At 33.7% G+C, this 21,450-nt stretch overlaps 1 pseudogene; it reads left to right on the forward strand.

Moving 5' to 3' along the window:
* Positions 1–3,584: 3,584 nt before the first annotated feature.
* Positions 3,585–11,317, forward strand: LOC107606838 (uncharacterized; annotated as a pseudogene).
* Positions 11,318–21,450: the final 10,133 nt, after the last annotated feature.

The raw sequence follows: 21,450 nt of genomic DNA on the forward strand, positions 1-21,450 counted from the left end.
ACCGGTCGGTCCGGTCCGGTTCTGCTAACTATGATTATTAATCCATCAAAGTAAACAGAGCTCCTAACCTTAGAAATGGAGGTTTAGTGGCTCATGGTGCAGAAAAAATCCTAGGAGAGTAAAAGTGTAAAAATTGAAAGTGCGGAAGTAGAAGAGAAAAGAAGAGATCCCCGCGAGGGCGAATCTCTATCTTATTTATAGTCCTAATCCTAATTGATTTAAAACTTGAATTCAAAACCTAACAAATCCTTTTTTATTTTGTTAATTGATTTGAAATAAAATCAAAGCCTCCTCTGTGTGATTTGTTGCACGCGTGGTCCCCATTCCATTGAGCACTATCGATGCTAAACGCTGGATTGGTGGCATTTAGCGCCACCGTTCCAGTGATCTCTCATGCATTACAAAGTCCTCGACGCTAAACGCTGGGTCGTAGCGTTTAGCGCCACCCTTCCAGAATGAAATAGTGAGAATTAAGGTGCTGGCGCTAAACACCGTTAATGTGGTGTTTAACGCCACCTATCCCGAGAAGAATTGGTTTGTTGAGCTCGTCCAATCATCCGTACGCACAATAGATGCATACGTATGAGGTCCCTTATTGCGCTAGTGATGTGTACGCATGCATGATGCATACGCGTGAGTCCTTCTTTTCTTTTTCATGAATTTTTCACCAAATCTTCATCTGAATGCTACCTGAAATCACAAAAGGTCAAAAAAATTCAAAGTGGCATCCATTAGGGTATAATTCACTAAAATTCTCTGACAAATAAAAAAAATACCATATAAATCATATAGAAAAGACACTAATGATGCTCACGCATCACCTCCCCCCATTTGTAGCGAGCTCAACGAGAAACCACCATAAATAGCTTGATGGTTGCTGAGAACAATGGCGAAGACAGCAACAAGCTCTCAACCCATGGGGGGAATTGCCACAAAAGAAGCTTTGTTCCAACAACAAACACAGTTATCTACTCATGGCAATGATTCGGTAACAACAGTTCTTGCTCCCTCTTCAGGTGTATTTGAAATTCTCTCATCATATACACAATCTAATTTTTCTCAAAAATGGATCTTAGTTATAGGAGCAACTGCTCATGTATCATTTTCACTGAAATTCTTTCAATCTTACATGGTCATTAACCCAATAATTGTCAAAATTTCAGACGGTTCACAAATTGTCTCCACCATATGTGGCACAGTTTCCTTTACTAAAGAATTCTACTTAACTGATTTTTTACATGTTTCTAGTTTTTCTTTTAATCTGATTTCAATTTCTAAAGCCACTAATTCTCTGTCATGTCAATTTTTGTTCAGTCACATTAACTGTGAGATACATGATCAGCTTTCCTTGAGGATGTTTGGAGCAGCTGAGCTTGAAAAAAGACTTTACATACTGAGAGAAAGACATAATAAAGAGGCAAAAATAAATCTGGAGGCACCAACAAGCACACTGACACAGTCACACACATTAATGTTGTTAATCAATCAAATGAGTTCCATCTCTGGCATTGTAGGTTAGGTCATGTGTCAAATGATAGGCTAAAAATTTTGAAAAAATAATACACTGAGTTAGACTACATTCCACATGTTATTCCTTGTGAGTTCTGTCATTATGCCAAGCAAAAACGTTTATCTTTTAATTAGCATAAGTCAGAATAGATCAGATACACCATTTGATCTTCTTCATGTTAATGCTTGGGGGCTACTGGCCAACCCTTCAATAAATGGTCACAAGTATTTCTTAACCATTGTAGATTATCATAGTAAGTTTATTTAGCTATATTTCATGAAGCACAAATCCAAGACAGCTACAACTCTGCAAAATTTCATTCTTTTGGCTGAAAATCAACATAATACTCATGTCAAAATTGTAAGATCTGATCATGGCACTGAATTTAAAGCTTTAAAAAATTTCTTCCGCTCAAAAGGCATTCTTTACCAGACCTCGTATGTTGAGACTCCTCAACAAAATGGGGTCATGGAGCACAAACACCAAGATATCTTGTGCATTGCTAGAGCCATAATTTTCAAATCGAATATGCCTAAGTGCTTCTGGGATTATGCTGCAGCATATGCTGCATATATAATAAACAGAATTTCGAGCTCCTCCTTAAATGATAAGTGCCCGTATCAGATTTTACACAATAAATTGCCTTCTACGAGCATTTAAGAACTTTTGGTTGTCTAGCCTTTGCATCCACACTAACTACTAATAGAAAAAAAACTTGATAAAAGAGCATCAAAGTTGTGTTTTTGGGTTTGCAGCAAGGCACAAAAAGATATGTTTTAATGAATCTGGACAATAGGAACATTTTTGTCTCCAGGCATGTCATTTTCTATGAAAAATGTTTTCCATTTCATGATCTCTTTCAAAATGAGCACACACAAATAGTTGACTCAACACCAGTTTTTCATACACTAGATCCTTATGACACTTGTCTCTCAAATCTCACCAATGATGCTAGTCTTGACTCAACACCACATATTATACACAATTCTTCTCTACCTGAAAATTTAGAAGCTACACTCAATGCAATACCAACTCACAACTTTCACCACAATTATCACATCACACTGTGTTCCCTCAAACACAGCTGCACCAGCACAATTAATTTCACACACTTTTACGAAGAGCAACAAGATTAACAAATAAGCCTCTTTATCTACAAGACTTTCAGTGCATGAAAACTTCAGTATTAAGCACAGATGACTCCAATTTCAAAAAATATCTCCCTTGCAATTATGTGAGTTTGAACAGGTGCAACCCTTCACAGAACAACACAGAACCCCATTCCTATGAGCAAGCAGTTGTGTATGACTGTTGGAAGGATGCAATTAAGGCCAAACTTGATGCATTAGAGACCAACAAAACCTGAATCTTGACAAAAGTTTCTCCCGAGAAGAAAGCTATTGGGTGTAAGTGGGTCATCAAGACCAAATTCAAAGTTGATGGCAATGTGAAAAATCACAAAGCTCGGTTAGTGGCTAAGGGCTTCACCCAGGTTTAAGGTTTTGATTATTTTGACACTTTTAGTTCTATTATAAAGATGACTACCTTAAGGATCATGTGGTCCCTAGCAGCCCTCAATAACTAGGACATACACCAACTTAATATAAATACTGCTTTTTCTCCATGGGACTTGCCCAAAGATGTGTATATGCGGTCACCACCAGGTCTTGATGTCGAGCTTGGGATAGTTTGCAAGCTAGTCAAGTCACTCGATGGACTAAAACAGGCCTCTTGCTAGTGGAACACAAATCTTCGATCGGTGCTACTTGCTTCTAACTACAAACAGTCTTGCTCAGATCACTCTCTCTTCACTAAACGCACCAACTCAGGCTTTACTGCAATCTTGGTATATGTAGATGACTTAATCTTGGGAGGTGATGATTTAGCATAAATTGAACGCATCAAGAAGCTACTTGATGACAAATTCAAAATTAAGGATCCGAGGAGACTCAAATACTTCTTGGGATTAGAAGTTGCCAGGACTACAGAAGGCATCTCTCTTTACCAGCAAAAGTACACCCTTGATCTCTTAAAGGAGTATAGCTTGACTGATGCAAAACCTGCATCAACTCCTATGAATTACACTGTAACACTGTCAAATTCCTTTAGGGTTCCGTTAGATGATCTTCAACCTTATAGACGATTGATTGGCCGTCTCATTTACCTTACCAATACCAGACCTGACATATGTTTCGCAGTAAGCAAATTAAGCTAGTACTTGGATTGTGCCACTGACCTTCACTTCAAAACTAGACTTTATGTGCTTCGCTACCTCAAACAAGCTCTAGCAAAGGGTGTTTTCTTTCCACGTAAATTTGATTCTGAGCTCACCGGCTACTCCGATTCAGACTGGGGTACATGTCTAGATTCACGAAGATCTATGACTGGCTACTTTTTTTTAGGCTCAACTTTGGTATCATGGAAGAGCAAAAAGCAAGGGACTGTTTCATGCTCCTCTGTAGAAGCAAAATATCGGGCCTTGGCTACAGCGACTCGCGAAGGCTTGTGACTCACTTATATCATCAATGATTTTAGTGTAACATGAGGAAAATCAATCACCCTCTATTGTGACAATTAGGCTGCTCAACACATCGCTGCTAATCCTGTGTTCCATGAACGCACAAAACACATTGACATTGACTGCCACATTATCAGAGACAATACTAAAAAAGGTGTTCTTAAGTTGCTTCCCATCTCCTCTGCCAATCAAGTGGTAGACGTGCTGACCAAATCACTAGCTCCTGAACTTTTTTTTACATTCCATTCCAAACTTGGCATATTCGATTTTCACCCTCCTAGCTTGAGGGGGGATGTTGGTAGATAGCAGTGTATTGAGACAGTTGGACAATGAAAGAAAATGAGCTACCGGCTGTCATAACTAAATTAGTTACACCTGCAACTTGTTAGAAGTTAGTTAAAAAAATTAGAATAGTTAAGATTAGAATAGTTAAGCTTATGGCAGCCAATATATAAGAAATGGCATGTATATGTAGTAAGGTAATTTCCATAATTTTAAAGTCAGAATTCATATTAGAAACTTCTTAAATTCTGTTTTTGTAATATCTCTTCTTTCACCCGCTTTTTCTGTCATCAAGAACAGAAATTCAACAAGAATATTTAAAATTTTAAACATTATATAGAATCAGTTTGTGAATAAGATAGAATGTGAATATTTATACGTGGGTGAAATATTATATTAGAATCAATATTGATAAAGTCTCAATTCTAAAAATTAGTTTATGAAATAAAAAATGTTTTTCAGTTATAAATTATTTAAAAATTTCATTTTTTAGAGAAGTATGATTTGAAATAATAAAAAAAACTAAAGTCTATATTGGCAATAATCTTTTTTTTTTTTAATAATAGCAAATATTAAATTTGAAATTTATCTTTTCAAAAAGGAGATGGGGACTTGGGTCCCGCACCCCGTCTGGTGAACAAAATCAAAGTGAGGCTGTGATTCAATTTTTAATTGGGGATTTTAGAAGGTGGAATATTCTGAGTATAGTCAGACAACAAAAATTTGCTGCCATAATTAATTATTTTAATGATCTGATGATGACTTGAAGCTCCTGTCGTCTATGTAAGAAAGCATTTGACTATGTATACACTATATAATTTTTTTGTATAAATTATTTTAAAATAAAAAATATATAATTACGAAATTAAATCTTTCAGAGTAACGTGCGTCGATCCTGTATTATTGTCTGGTAGAATGATTTTTTCCCCCAACGTTTCAAGTTTTTCAAGTTGGTATGTAGAATGATTTGCAATCAAATATAAATATAACAATACAATATATATATATATATATATATGATTAGCATTTTCTTAAGTGAACTATGATATGATGAGCTAATCTCTTTTGAATAACCCTTTCTCCACTTTCCAATAAAAAAAAAATCTAAACTACGCGCATTGAAGTTGAGTTTGTTTATACTATAAGATAAAACTTTCTTAAATATTATTTTTTTTAATATAAAAATTTCCAAATACATTCACTAATATAAGATTCACAATACTAATTCTATTTATGAATATTTAATCTGATCCAATCCCTTTAGATAAGATGGCATCCTGATTCATAAGGTTCGAATTGAGAGCGAAACGAATTATGTGTTGCATGCAGTGATGGAACTAAAATTTTAATATTAGAAAACCAAATTCTTATAACTAATGTTAAATCTACAATATTTTTAGCTTTAGCTTTTTATTGTAATAAATTTAATCTAAAAGCACTTTTTAAAAATATAATAATAAAAATTTTAAAATATTTTTATGTTTTTAACGCATTGAATATGTAAAAAAAATTATATTTTCACTAATTTTTTAGGTCAATTCTAGTTTAAAAATTTTTTTGTGTACATAAAATAAATACAAACACTTAATCTTATTTTAAAAATTTAAAATATAATATATTCTATGCAATAATTATCCAATCAGTCATCAAAAAATTTAATATAATCTATAAAATTATTATATAAAGTTTATACTAAAAATATGTTTAATAAACTCAAAAACTTAAAAGTAAGGCCAGTTTGGATAAATAACTTAAATAAGCTCTTTTGGAAAAAGAGCTTAAAGTATAAGGACTTTTATTAATAGTAGCTTATAAATAAATTATTTTGTGTTTGGATTTTTAGTTATAAAAGTACTTATTTTAAAGTTGTAACGTTTGGATAAATAACTCAAAAAATACAATTTTTTTTTACACAAGAGAATGAATATTAAAATAAGGGATAACGATGATAACAAATATTTTCCAATATTTAATGTTAATTTTACATAACCTAATCACTAATATTATATATGATATGGTAGGTGAAAATAAAAAATAAATATAAAATGTGTGTCAATGTATATTTTGTTGCTGTTTTCTATTTTTTTTTATACTCTATTAGAACTTCCTTCTCATTTATTGAGGTCAAGAACTTGCTATAATTAATAACTATGAAAATAATAGCAAGCTATAAATCACATGCGAAAAAAATAAAATTAAAACTGAAATTTCATACCACAATTAAATACAAATTTAATAATAAAAATAGAGTGATAAAATGATAAAAAAATACCTAAAAAAATATATGCAGTAGATTATTCAGATGGAATATTGTCTGAAAATGGTGGTAGAAGATCAATACTTTCAGCAGATGAATCATTACGTGAAAATGGTGATGGAGGACCCTTACTTCCAGCTGATAAAACATTGCATGAGAATGATGGTAGAAGGCCAGTGCCTAGCAGACCTTAAGTGAAAATAGTGGTGGAGGGAAAGTAGATTTTTTTGTTTTGAAGTTAAATTTTTTTAAACGTAGTAAAATAACTTATCAAGAAGTAGAGAAGTCATATATTTGTACTTTTTCAAAAAGTTAAGAATTAACTTTTTAAAAAGGTAAAAGCTTTTCTTAAAATGATGCCAAATACACATACAGTGATTTTTCACAATAAAAAAAAAATAGCATCTACTACTTCCCAAACAGGCTCTAAATAATTAATGATTTAACACACACGCCAGCTTTCCCTTGGTTCCATCAGTGGCTATGTATAGGATCAGATGCAGGTTTATGCTTAACCCAACTAGATTAATCTGCTTTCTTGATATATTATAGCATATAATTAAAATTCATTATATATTATACATATATAATGATATTGATGGAGATCAAATTTAAATTTTTTCACTTTTATAATTTTAACAAGGATTTTATTATAATTTTTGTTATTTTTAATTTTAATATAGACTTAATTAATATATTTATAACTATGGAATAATTAAATAATATTATATTTGATTAAAAAAATAATTTATTATAAATCGTCAGATAGAATATTAAATTTTAGAATACAGATAGAGTTAGAATTAAAAAATTCTCAATCCACAAGTAAAATATAATTAAATTTTAAAAAGAATTTAAATTCACAAATAAAATTAAAATAAAATATAAATACTAAATACTACTCTATTCTATCTATTATCAACCCTACTTCAACAAGAGAGGCTGAATCATCACTTGATGTTAGAATTTTGATTTCTACGGTTAGGCCAACATCATTATCAATAATAATGTTTTTACGTATTAAGAAATCAAAATACTCAGATATATAGTCCAAAATTTAAAGCGATTTTAAAGTGAAAAATAGTAATAAAAAGTGTATATTGTAAATTTCAAAAGAAAAACCAAACTGATAATTCAAATAAAACTAAAAATACTAAAATTAAAATATCAACCTTATTCAGAACAACTATAAATACATTTATGGCAGATAAAATATGAACTGAAAAACAAAATTAAATAGTATGTGAATGTGAACAAGTCAATTAAAAAAAGTGAGATTCATGATTGGGTCTACATTTAAATTCGTCACCATGTCCATACCGACTGGAACAAGAACAATACAATTAATTTACATATAGAGATATATACCCCACTCACCACTTATACCAGTCACTCGCCATTAACAAATTTTGGCATTACTAAATGCTAATGCACAAGTAGTATACAATGTACGAACAAATTGGAAAAGCCACATGAGGTTCTCATACTGCTAGTTTATGAATATGCATGAAGCTTTATGAACATATTGGAATTGTAGTCCATTAATCTCTAATTCCATTTTTAGTGTATATGGATATTTTTAATATCATACTTATGATATTATTAGTCATATTACTGACTTAACGGCCAAATAGTATAACATTAATGTCATTTATAATCTAATCACTATATAAATTATTTTAATTATGTTAAATGTATATTAAAATTAGTTATTGGTATAAAATATCATTAAAATTTAAAATACATATTAAAAATAAATTAAATTATATATATATTTATATAAAAATATATAACGACTGATTTTAGTGATTTATTTTGATATATAAATAATATTTTTAAAGTTTTTTTCTATCTATCAATAGAGAGAGAATTCTGAATTTTAAATTATTTTACTATTTTTATATATTTTTTATATCAATCATATTAATTAGGTGCACACTAAATTAATCACCAAATTAATTTTTTTAATAATAATTAAACAAATTAGAGAGAATAATCAACTCCTTATTTATGAGAGAATTGAATAGAAATTAATTATTTTTTATATATATTTATTTTTATATACTCTCATTTTATAATAAAAGTATTTTTATACTTCTTTCGTATTTTTGCTTTTGATAAAAGTGAATGAAAAGAAGTGAAAAAAAGTTTATGAATTATACTATAAAAAAAATAAAAAACTGATATAAAGATGATTATTTCTCTTTGGATAACATACAATTTTCACAAAATTAGTGATTCTCATTAACCAACTAATGGTGCGTTTGATTTAATGTTTGAGTCATAGAAAGCACGTTCAATTTTTTTAAGAGTAAAATCCCTCCCCGATCCCTAACCATTTACTAAATTGACCTGGTGCCCTTTCACCATTGGAAATTAACAACGCGATTCTTAACCATTCTCTCCGTGTGACCAAAAGGACCCTCTCCGTGAAATGTAACCGAGAAATCCTACGTGTAACGGTAACTATCTGACGTGGATTCAAACGATTTGATGAGACAATTGGGTCCTTGCACAGTCATAAAAAACGTTGCCGTTTTGATGCACAATGGATTCAGATTCTAACATACATTCCTCATTCTCTCCCTGAAGTATCACACGCTCTCACTCTTTGCCCTCATCCACACAAAGAATTACCGTAAACCTTAGAGACTGTCAGTCTTCCCGTCAGAAACGACGACGAAAGAGAGCCGGCGAGGACGACGTAACTGTGCAGTAACGTGGCGTTTGCTGACGGAGGTGGTGACGTGCTACTGACGGAGCCGCACTTCCGTTTTTAGAGGTGAGTTTGTACTACCGTTTGTTAACGACATCACTGTGGTCCTTCATTTGTTTATCCGAAGGAAGTATTGTTACAATGGACCACTATAAAGTATGATATGTGTACTTTTTTACATTTGTGAAGAACAGTCACTTTCACTAGGGTTGAGTCATCATTTGGAGTAAAGTTTTTTTTGTTTGTTTTGAGTATATTAATGTCTGTTAATAATAATTTATTTATGGGTTACTGAGTGAAGTTTATATATTGCAGATGGCTGTTGAGATTATACCAGTATTTCACCATGGGGGTGGTTTGAGAGAGACGATAATTTTATACTCAGCTACCTTGGTGGTAAGGTGGAGAAATTTCCCAAGTTGGACATTGACTTTGTTAATTTTAAGGATTTTGAGGAGATGTTCAAAGGGTTAGGATATATAGAGTACAAGGCTATGTATTGGCAAGACCCCAGTGCCCCTTACCTAGAGGCTGACCTCCACATTTTAAAAGGTGACAAAGAAATTAACCAGATGTGTGATAACAAGATGGCAAATTTAGAAACTGATGAGTTGCATGTGTATTTTGAGCATTATATGAGGCAGCCAGATGTGGATGAAGCAGGGGCTGCTCCTGTAGACTTGAGTGATTCCTCCACTGATGATGGCTATGAGAGCGCTGAAGATGAGGTTTATAAGCCTCCCCCCACCTGGTTATGAGACACTAAGCAGCAGTAGTAGTGAGGAGTTAAGGTCAAGGAAAAATAGTAAGAAGGACACACCCAAAAAGAAGAAAATGACACCTAAGAAGAAGAGAGCAACACCTAAGAAGAAAACTGTGACACCTGTAAAGGAAAAAGTTAATGATGATGATGGCCTATCTCCTAAAACGAAGAAGAAAAAGAATAAGAGATATGTGGGGAGGACAAGAAGGCATATACTGGATAGGGATGAGGGTCTTAATGGGCCAAGGCAAGGGCAACAGGCTGGAGAGGATGAAAGCCCAAATGTAGTGCATGGAGCAGGTGACAATGATGAGCCCATTGTGGAAGAGCTAGATTCTGACATTGACAAGCCATATCAGTATGAATCAGAAGCATTCAACTCTCCAATTTCTTCTGATGATGAGGGTAGAAAGCCTAAATTTCATGAATTTGATGATGACACTGGTTATGGTGAGGTGGATTTCGAGATTGGAGAAATGTTTGACACCATAGCACAATTCAAGCAAGCATTGAAGGACATGTTTGTTTTTGAAGGAAAAGAGTTAGAGTATTTAAAAAATGAAAAGTATAGAGTGAGAGCAAAGTGTGCGGAAGAGGGCTGTCCTTGGCTAATCCTAACTTCCTGGAACAGCCAGGAACTGTGTTTTCAAGTCAAAACATATGTTAAGGAGCACACTTGTGGGAGAAATTTGACAAGCAACATGGTAAGTAGATCATGGGTTACAAGCAAGCTAGTGAAGAGGTTGCTCACACAGCCGCAGCTATCACCTAAGGAGGCTTTAGAGCACATGAAAGAGGACTATAATGTGCATATCCACAATAAAATAATACTGAGAGCTTTGAAGGCAGCCAGAGAGGAGGTTATAGGAAATGAAAAGGAGCAATTTGGGAAGGTTAGAGATTACTTGTCTGAGCTTCATAGGAGTAATCCAGGGTCAACAGCTATAGTAGATGTGATCCCCCAACCTGAGTCACCACCTATGTTTGACAAGCTATACATATCATTGGATGCATGCAAGCGTGGGTTCAAGTCAGGATGTCGTCCTTTAATCGGGCTAGATGGCTGTCACCTAAAGGGTTATTTTGGTGGACATCTCCTTTCAGCCGTTACTCAAGACGCTAACAACCACTTTTTCGTCATTGCTTACGCTGTGGTTGATAGTGAATGTACTGACACATGGAGGTGGTTCCTAACTCTCCTCCAGGAGGACCTAGGCTCTTGCACTGAATATGGATGGAATTTTATTTCGGATCAGCAGAAGGTATGTTAATTATTAATGTGTTAATTGATGGTGTGTTGATAATTACTTTTGTGCTGGTAGTTGATTTTTTGTTGATTAGTGAATTGATGCCCATCTGAATTAGTAATCAAATGATTGTGTGCCTATTGTGTGGAAGGGACTGGAGGTTGCTCTTCAAAAAGTTATGCCACGGACGCACCACAGGAACTGCGTCCTCCACATTTGGAAAAACTTTGTTAAGCAATGGAAAGACAAACAATTGAAGGGTTTGGTATGGGCAATGTGCAAGGAGTACAACAACTCCAAATGGACAAGTTGAAATTAGTGAACTCGCCTGCTTGGGAGTATCTCTCCAAATTTCGTGAATCCGCATGGACTAAGAGTCAATTCTCTCACTATCCGAAGGTTGATAACATCACCAACAATATGTGTGAGGTTTGGAATGTAAAGATTGTGGAGTATAGGAGCAAGTCGATATTGACAATGTGTGAGGATTTGAGGTGTTACATAATGAGAAAAATGGCTGGACATAAGAAGAGGTTAAGTAACTATCATGGAAAACTGGCTCCTGTTCAACAGCAAAGGTTTGACGAATTCATTAAGCCTGAAAGCTGTAAGTGGACAGCTGAGTGGACTGGAGATGATGAACGAGTTATCTTTGAGGTTCAAAGACGCCAAAGTAAGCTTGGGGTTAATCTAAGGGAAAAGACCTGCACTTGTAATCAATGGCAACTTACTGGTAATTCTCTAGTAAACTCCACTTAGTTGTTTCTATTAAGTAGACATGTAATAATGTAATTTGTTGCAGGCATGCCATCAAGATGCTCTTAGGCCAGTGGCACCTGCCATCAAGAGACCTCCTGGTCGTCCTAGGAAGAGAAGAACTACTGATCCTGTGTCTGAGAGCCAACTAACAAGGAACAAGGTAAAAAAGGCCTTCGAGGTGACATGCAGCAAGTGCGGGGAAAAGGATCACTATTACAAGACATGTAAGGGAGCTCCAAGGGATCCCAATTGGCAGCCAAAGAAGAAGAAGGCAAGAAATGCAAAGGTACAATACGTAGGGTAGTATTAGGAGTTATAGGGATTTAAATGTCTGTTAATGTGAGTATCGAAGGAGTTTATATGTCTAGAAAATGGTTTAATGAGGGGTTTATGTATCTTATAAATGGTTTAATGAGGGGTTTATGTGTCCTAAATTTCTTACAATTGATTACAGGGTGATAACCAAGCTATTGTTTACCTAAATCTGGTGCTGCTCCCTCTACGGTCATAGATCCTATCGTAAGTTGATGACTAATATGTGTTATCTTGTTTATGGTGTGGCATAAAATAGGATAACCCTTAATTTGTACACAAATTATAGGCTAAAGCAAGAAAGCATAAGAAGAAGATACCAAGAAATGTTACTCCAGTGACCCTTCAACAGGTAGGAGTAGAAATTTCAGTGTCACAATCTGCTCCTACGAATGAGGTAATAGTAGTGATCAATATAACATTGTGGCTGAAATTTTAGTGTACCAAAAAGAAATCTAATTTTCATTATTGTTGGTCAAAAAAGCAGGCTCAAGACATCAATGGACAAACTGGTGAAAATGGTGATGGATCACTTGCACCAAACTCAGCTGTACCTAGTCCAACTGCCCCAGGCCCAACCATAATTGCAACCTACCATGTCTTGCAAAATATGGTGAATGGTCCACAAATTCCTACACCCTTCCGGAAGAAACAGCCAATTCGTAAGTCATTGACATCTCAAGTTCATGGGCCGTTACTTCCACCCACTATGCCCACAAACCAAGCCCCACCAACCCAATCAAGGATGGCTACAAGATCAACTACATCCATTGGCATTTCTCTCGAGACACAGGCAGCAACTAATGCTGGCACGGCAGCTAGGTTGTTCCAATTCATCCCAACACCAGGACTCAAACAAGGAATCAAGGCACCAAGCTTCGGAGCACCACTAAGCATTAAAGAATTTGGCTCCACTGCACCCCCTTTTAAAGCTCCACGGAAAAAATGAAGATTAGATAGTTATGGCTAGTATTTTGGATAATATTTTGTGACTTATATCTGATTGAAAACTCTGCCTAACATTGGTCTAGTATTTTGGAATTTCTAGTACATGAACACTTTAGATTATGTGTTTTATATACTTACCCAGGCATAACATGTAATGCCATGTAGGTGTAATGCCATGTAGGTGTTCTGCAACTTTTTATATATTATGATATTGTGTTTCAGTCTAAAGATTTTGGTTGCACACTAGATTTGGTTTATTCTTCATTCAATGAGATTGTATGAAAATATACTTCAAATGATTAAACACTCAGAAATTGTCACAAGGTTACTTACAATTTAAATCACAACAACATTTCTATCATTGAAATTCAACAATTTAACATCACAGTCATCATTCTTAATGTGCATCTAGTTCATAACATCAACATCCAAAATAAGTTACAATTTTTTTACATCCTATTAGGCTGAAGTGCAGTAACAAAAATTCCACCAACAACAACAATGAAAAATGCCATGATAATACATCTATTCTGTTTAGTGTATCTTCTTCCATGAACTCCATCATATAGCTTAATCTCCATCTCTTTAACTTTGTCCTCCAACTCCTTCAATCTCCCATGAACTTCCATTTTTTGGACTTCTACCACTGTATAGCCAGACTTAGTTATCAGCTCATCCAGCCACTTAAAATATTTGCAATGCATTGAAGGAGTCTACAATTATGAAAAAAAAATTTAATCAACCTAATTACAGAAAAGATTGTAAGATGGAATAAACCCTAATGTACCTTGAAATAACTGCAACCAAAGAATAACCTATTTGGATTATTTGATGTGGTGGATTCAAAGAGAATCGCATGAGCTCCACAATAACAGCTTGGATGTGTGAACTTCTTCCTTGCCATGCCAACATTGCCAGAGTTGTTGCTTGAAGCTCCGATCGACTTCTCTTTCCATGAGCGACGGATTGAATCTGATAAATGTTCTTCCGTATTCATCACTGAAGGCAAGGTAAGATTTAATATCTAGGATTCACATTAACATTTGGGATTACTCTTATTAAGAACTGGAATCAAAACTGCAGCGTTTTTGATGACTGTGTACATAGATTCTATCCTATCAACAACACTCAGTTCACGTATAACAGCTACCGGTACAGGTAGGATCTTCCGGTTATTTTTTACCTGTAAACCGATAATAGGGTCCTTTTAGTCACACGGAGAGAATGGTTAAGGGCCGCGTTGTTAATTTCCAATCGTGAGGGGGTGTCAGGTCAATTTCGTAAATGATTAAGGACCGGGGAGGGATTTTACTCTTTTTTTAAATGTCTCAACTTTTTATTTAACTATTTTTTTTTCTAAATACAAATGTGATTCTAAGTTTTAACTTCTGTTTACTCGAAAGAACAAATTATGGTTTTTGCATTCAATTGTGACAATTGGAGAAGTAATTGAAAAAATAATCATCATAATATTCATATTTGATTTTTTTAGGGCAATACTTTACAAGTAAATATTTTAATTTTTTTTATAATATCATTTTTAGTACTCTCTACTAAGTTTTGATTTTTTACCAATTTTTTATATATTTTTTTGTTCATACTGTGGATTTTTTTTTTTGGAGTTTTTTCTTTAATATTCTCTAATGTATATTGTTGCTTTTTTATGGAATTTTTAATATTCATTGTTGGTATAAATTTTTTGATCATTTTTATTAATATAAATTTCTTTTGTATGAAACTTTTCTTTGTTATTTTTGTTTGGTTTTATATAATTTTTATTGTGAGTTTCTAAATTAGAATGCACTTTATTTATTAATGTTACTTTTTTATAATATAAATTATTGATTTTATTAAAAAAACCAGATTAAATAAAAAAATATTAAAAAATTATGACTAAAAGAGTATTAAATTTTAACATATAAATTTAAATTCTTTTTTAAAAAATTATAGCCAAAAGAATGTTCAAAAAAGAAATGTGATTTTGAATAATATAAATATATGTTATATTTAGTAATTTTTATCTAAATATAATTTTAAATAATATAATTTAAATAATATTTATTTTATCATAATTTATCTTTATATAAAAATTATTAAATATAATTATTTTTTATCAAAATTAAATTTAAAAATTTAATTTAATGCAAATTCTCATTTACGAACTTTAATCCATGCAAACGCACAATAATGAAGCCCACATCTGTAATCATGTATTCTTTGGCTAAAGGTGAGACATGATCTCTATGCTAGAATTAAAGCTTAAATTTGCATAGCTTTCTCATCATCATTATTATTGACCAAGCAGTTCCATGGCAAACTTATTATAATATAAAAATTCACAAAAAATTAACTAGTCCAACTTTCTTATAGATATATAGCCATGGATGCAATGGAAACGTCTCAAATTCGTCTTTCCTTCCGTACATCATAAAATTATCCATTAATATGAATTTTTTCCTTCATGCATGATGCACTATACTAAATAATTTAATGGTATAAATTAATATAACTAAAATTATATAAATGTAAAGTAATGCTAGCTAAAATATTATTTTAGCTAAAATTAAATTATATAGAAGTTATGTAACTAGGATGTTTCCATGTGGTCTTGGCTTCTAAGATATTGTTAAAACATTTATGCAGGGAAAAGAAAAGCTAAAACATTTAGTATGGCACAGATTATTAATTTTTTGTGGTTATTGTGAAAGGTGGAAAATTAAAATTAAAAACAAATAGAGATCTAGATCCAGAAAACAGGTAGAAGTAGTAGTTGGCAAACATAAAAAGTGGCTCTGGTGAGAGCTGTTGGATGTAGATTTGTTTTGTCTTTTGTTCCTTTCCTTTTATTTGTTTATTTATTTTTGTTTTTCTGTTGAGTCATAACTCATCATAATCATGATGAAGCTTGTGTTTGACTTGCTCAGCACCACACCAACCCCCAATAAAGGGTAGATAATGCTTTGTCTTTTTGTACACTTTGCATGCATGACAATTGGGTATGTTTATATGACCAAGTTTTGATTCATGCACTCATGATTTTTTCACACCCTAGTCAGTAGTCACTTTTTCTTTTTCTATATCTTCATCATTTTCAAAAAATGAACAACATATGAGAGAAAATTCAAAATGGATTATTATTTGGCAGGGGATGCTAATTAATAACTAACTGGTTTATATATATGTTCAGATCCATGCACATGTGAGTTGACTTTAGTTTGTTCTTGGAATCCAATAATGCTTAGTTGGGATGAAATTTATAAAGGACTTGTGTAGTTTATTTACATAAAGTTTATCTCTTTATTAATAATCATACTGCGAGCATTTGTTAAGAGAGCGTATAATCAAATCGAAAATTTTAGGGCGGCTTTTTTTATTTTGATTTTGATTTTGATTTATAGATTCTCACAACGATATAAAACCTTTGAGATGGAAGTATCAGATTTTTAATTCCAAATTTTCGTCTTGCAGTTTGTTCTATGAGAACTGCTCCATATATAAAAGCCATTGCCATTTGTTTGTAGTTTTTTCTTTTTATTAAATGATTTTGTGTTCAAATTTGATAGAAGTCAGTATAAGGAATAGCTAGACCGCATCAGTAAAAAAGATTATTTATAATGATTGCTGAAAACATTTGTATTTGGACTCCCTGACCTAAGGTCAGTATTGTGTCAAGACTCATTTCTTAATTATACTTTACGATTTTGGTGTATCGCATTTTTTTATTTTTTTAACTATTGTGTGTGAGTTGGGATTAGATTTCTCAAAGTTGAATTTTGATTTACTTGTTCATACACTTACACCCTAAAATGTTCTGATTAGCCTAGTGTGTCGACAAGTAGAGTTTGATATAGACAATAGAATCATATTTTTCTTGACTATTTTAAAAAAACTGCTATTATTTTATCTAATTATTTGCATACTAGACCTGTGTCATCTCATTTTTCTTACTTAAATTCTGTGAGAGTGATCATATTTTTCTAAAAGCAACCCCTACTGCAGGAATAGGTTGAGCTCCTAAAATTTTAACCTCTTAATATATAGGACCTTTTCAGATACGCAAAGGAGTCGGCCTAATAGTTTACTAGATAGTTTTTTCCCATTCTTTGTCAAATCTTCATAATATTTTTCATATCTCACAAATAGAGAGGTATAATCCCGACAAAAGTTATGTTTTGCAACCGAAAATGGTGTAATTTCGAAGTAACTTGACACATCTTGTCAAACCGGTTTGAAAAGTAGTCACGAGCGACAAGCATCTACAAGGCAAAACGGCTTCTTTAGTCAAAATAGTTTGGAAACGAGATGAGGAAACAGAACACACCTGAGAGCTAGAAGATAAAATAAGGGCTGATTATCTGTACCTGTTTACAGGTAAAGAAAATTTTGAAGACAAAATTTTTTTTAGGAGGGTAGAATGTAACAACTCAAATTTTTATGCCAACATGATATTTTTCGAAAAATATTATTTTCAGCAATTAGTTTTATTTTGATGAGTTAATTCCGAGTTTCGAAGTACAATAAATGATAATATAATTTTATTATTATGCTATTAATTTATTTTACATGCTATAATTATAATAGAGCCTAGATAACAATATTATTATTATTCTCAAGTCCGATATTTGCCGATATATATAATTATTAGTATTTTCTGATGAGCTTAGAGTTGCTAATGTTTCATCAAATATCTTTCATCTTTAAGTTACTAATGTCATTTATATTAATAACTCATGTATATTTAACCCTATATGTAAAATCCGGTCAAACCGTAAGTAATTAAATAATAAATTAAATAGGAGCAAATATGGTTAGAAAATCTAGCAATCGGAATTTGATAATTTAAATATGATATTTGGACTCAGTGAATTTTTTTGAGTCGAAAAACATAGTTTTCTGAATAAAAATGCGCACTGAAAATTTGACCGGCAGCACCGACTGAGATCCGTCTGGTACTGCAGCTGAGGAAATTAATTATAAGTGAATAAGGTTAAGAAATGAGAATTTATAATTTGGGAAGATAGAAATATTTAAAATACGATTTAAAACTCTAATCTTAAAGATTTTGGCCCAAAGCTGGGCCAACGGACTAAACCAAGTGAACCGGGTCCAAGTGGGCCCAAGTCCCAATATATATAAACATTAGTTATAAGCATTTCAGCTCATTTACCCTAAAAATGAGAGGAAGGGGCGGATAGAGAGAGAAGAGAGAAAGGAAACCTAACTTCCCAAACTTCAAATCACCATAACTTTCTCTCTGGAACTCCGATTGACAAGCCGTTTATGGCCATGCGTCGCTCTTTTCATCCTCTACAATTCTATCTAAGTTTTGTGGTGAGTTACTATCCTCTTCCTATTTTTCATTTTTTCCTTTAAATTCAAATTTGGTTTGGGTTTTAAGGAAATCTTATGATTTTGGTTGTTTAGGGGTGCTCTAGTATGAGCCATTTGTGATATTCATCACAAAATTTAGTGGGTTAAGGTAAGTAATCACTAACCCTTGTGATTTACTAGATTTAATAAACCCTAAGTTGATGTATGTATGATATTGGTTGTGTTAGAGTTATTGGGTGAGATTTTGGTGCTCTTGGAAACTTGAATTGGCTTGTGGAATTCTTGGGTGAGGTTTGGAGCTAAGGTTGGTGGAGACTTCCAAAGAAGAGGCTCAATTATTTTGGCTACAAGAGGTACGATTTAAGTATCATTTAAGTACCGTGTGGTGTGATGAGAATTCCTAGGCTAGATGCTCCTAGGATTAAGTTTGGATTGTGTAAATGGTTGGTACTAATATGTATAGTTGATATGTAATGTAAATTAATGATTGGGTTGAGAATTGTGTGAATTTGTATGTTTGGTGTGTTGAGAATTTGATGAATTGGGTAATGAATATTGATTTGTGGAATATGCATTTAAATTGTGAATTTGGGCCGGAGGCCGTGAATCTTTGGCCGGAGACCGGAAAGAGGTAAGGAAGGTAAGTGATGTGTGTATTGAGTGATGTCATATGAGATTGAATGGATATTGAATATTGAGTGTGTGAATAAATGGGAGGAATGTGGAATAATAAGAAATTAGGAATTTAGGAGTGGAAGGTGACAAAATTGAATTGAATTATGTAGACGAGGTAGGTTTGGTTTTGGTTGAGTGTAATTATGTAAATGTGGTTGGGTTGTGGTCACTTGGATGAGTGAAAATGAATTTGGCTTGTGAACATTGGAATAATTGGTGATTTATGTTTTTGGGTAAAAACTAATTTTTGACCAATTTCGGTGGTCCGTAACTCGGTCCCTGAAGTTAGGAATTCTTCAAAACCGAAGTTTTATAAAATTTTATTCAACGATCTTTCCAACGGTTCAGAAATGGTTGAAAAAGGAATTTTGTAGAAGAAGTTATGTGTGACGAAAGTTTGAGGTTTGAAAATGAAATTCTGCAACTTTTTCAGACTTAGTAAAATTTTTAAGAAAACGTACTCCGACGCGCACGCATGGCCGACGCGCCTGCTTCACTCACGATTTTTACTCTCACGCGTGCGCCTGGCCGACGCGTACGTGTCGCTATATTGATGCAGGTGCCCCAGTAAAAATCCAGGGAGTTGCGCGGGTACTGTGCCGGTTTTGTGCGAGGAGCACAAAACGCACCCACGTGTACGCTCTACGCATGACTGACGCACACGCATCACACTACCTCTCTGCTTTCTGTGCGTGCACACGGTCGACGCTCACGCGTCACTTTACTTTTCTGCCCTCCCCACGTGACCCTGTTTTCAACAAAAATTGATTTTTGGACTTTTAAAGCCAAATTTCAGACTTCTAAACCTCCATTTTCATCCTTTAAGTCCCTTAATATGCCTAGTAATGAAAAGAAGTTAGGACATGTGGTAACTTGTGGATGAAGTAAAGTGAGAATCAATGATGAATGATAAGTAATGATGATTGTATGAGTTGTTGAGGATGATGGTGGAAGTGCTATGTATAGTATGAGTCGGATGGCTGTGATAAGAATTGAATTATGGCTGAGTATGTATATGTATATGATTAATGATTAAATGTGGTAAATGAATAATGATGGAAAATGTTGAATGTGACGTGTGACCCTGGGTATGAGATGGGGAAGGAGGATTACGATAAATGAGTTTAATTATATAATTTTGAATGAATGTATGTTTGAGATGCCTGAGTAGTAGTGGTGATTCCACTCGCTCCAGGTTTAGCTTTTAAACAACTGCCTGGGTAGATGCAGTGGTATTGATCCACTTGCTCCAGGACGTGGTGAGACATACCTGCCTGGGTAGATGCAGTGGCATTTATCCACTTGCTCCGGGACATGGTGAGACATACCTACCTGGGTAGATGCAGTGGAGTGATTCCACTTGCTCCGGGTTTGGTTTTGAGACTCCTGGGGTAGATACAGTGGTTAGCCTCCACTTGCTCCCAGTCGAGATTGATTTAAGATTTGTGAAACTATCTGAGTTTTGGATTTTCTTGGGTAGATGCAGTGGGTCGACTCCACTTGCTCCATGTTGAGATCCGAGATTCTGTTGACCCTGCGTTATAAGATGTGGCCGGACACTTAGACCTTTCCGGATGAGCTCTCCCCCATGGATATTTTATTTTGATTGATTATGATTTTGAACTTGGGGATACGCGCTCACAGGGACTGTCCAATGGTTAGATACCAGGACATGTCGGGTTGGCTTTGTAACCGACAGATGATATCATCAGCCATAGGGCAGGCATACATCATTTGCATATGTTTGAATTGTTTGAATTTTTCTATTTGTTTTGGATTGCTATATCATATATGCTATGTTACCTGACTATGTGCTACTTGTTGTACTTGTACTTTAATTGTGTATTACTTGCCTGTATTGCTTGTGTTTGTACAACTGAGAGGTCCCTCATGCTGGTGTCGGTTGACGCTGAAGGCTGTTCTTATTGAAATGGAATAATGATACGATTAATTTAAAATGATGATTATTGAATGAGGTAATTTGAGTTCCCTGAGTTGACGCAATGAAGTGATTTCACTTGCTCCAGGTAGAAAATGAGATGATTTGAGCTCCTTGGGTGGACGCAGTGAAGTGATTTCACTTGCTCCAAGTAAGGATACAAGGCATTGATATAGAATTGCTAAGACAGAAT

The sequence above is a fragment of the Arachis ipaensis genome, chromosome B7 (assembly GCF_059453495.1).
Source record: "Arachis ipaensis isolate K30076 ecotype BB chromosome B7, ASM5945349v1, whole genome shotgun sequence".
Lineage (NCBI taxonomy): Eukaryota > Viridiplantae > Streptophyta > Magnoliopsida > Fabales > Fabaceae > Arachis > Arachis ipaensis.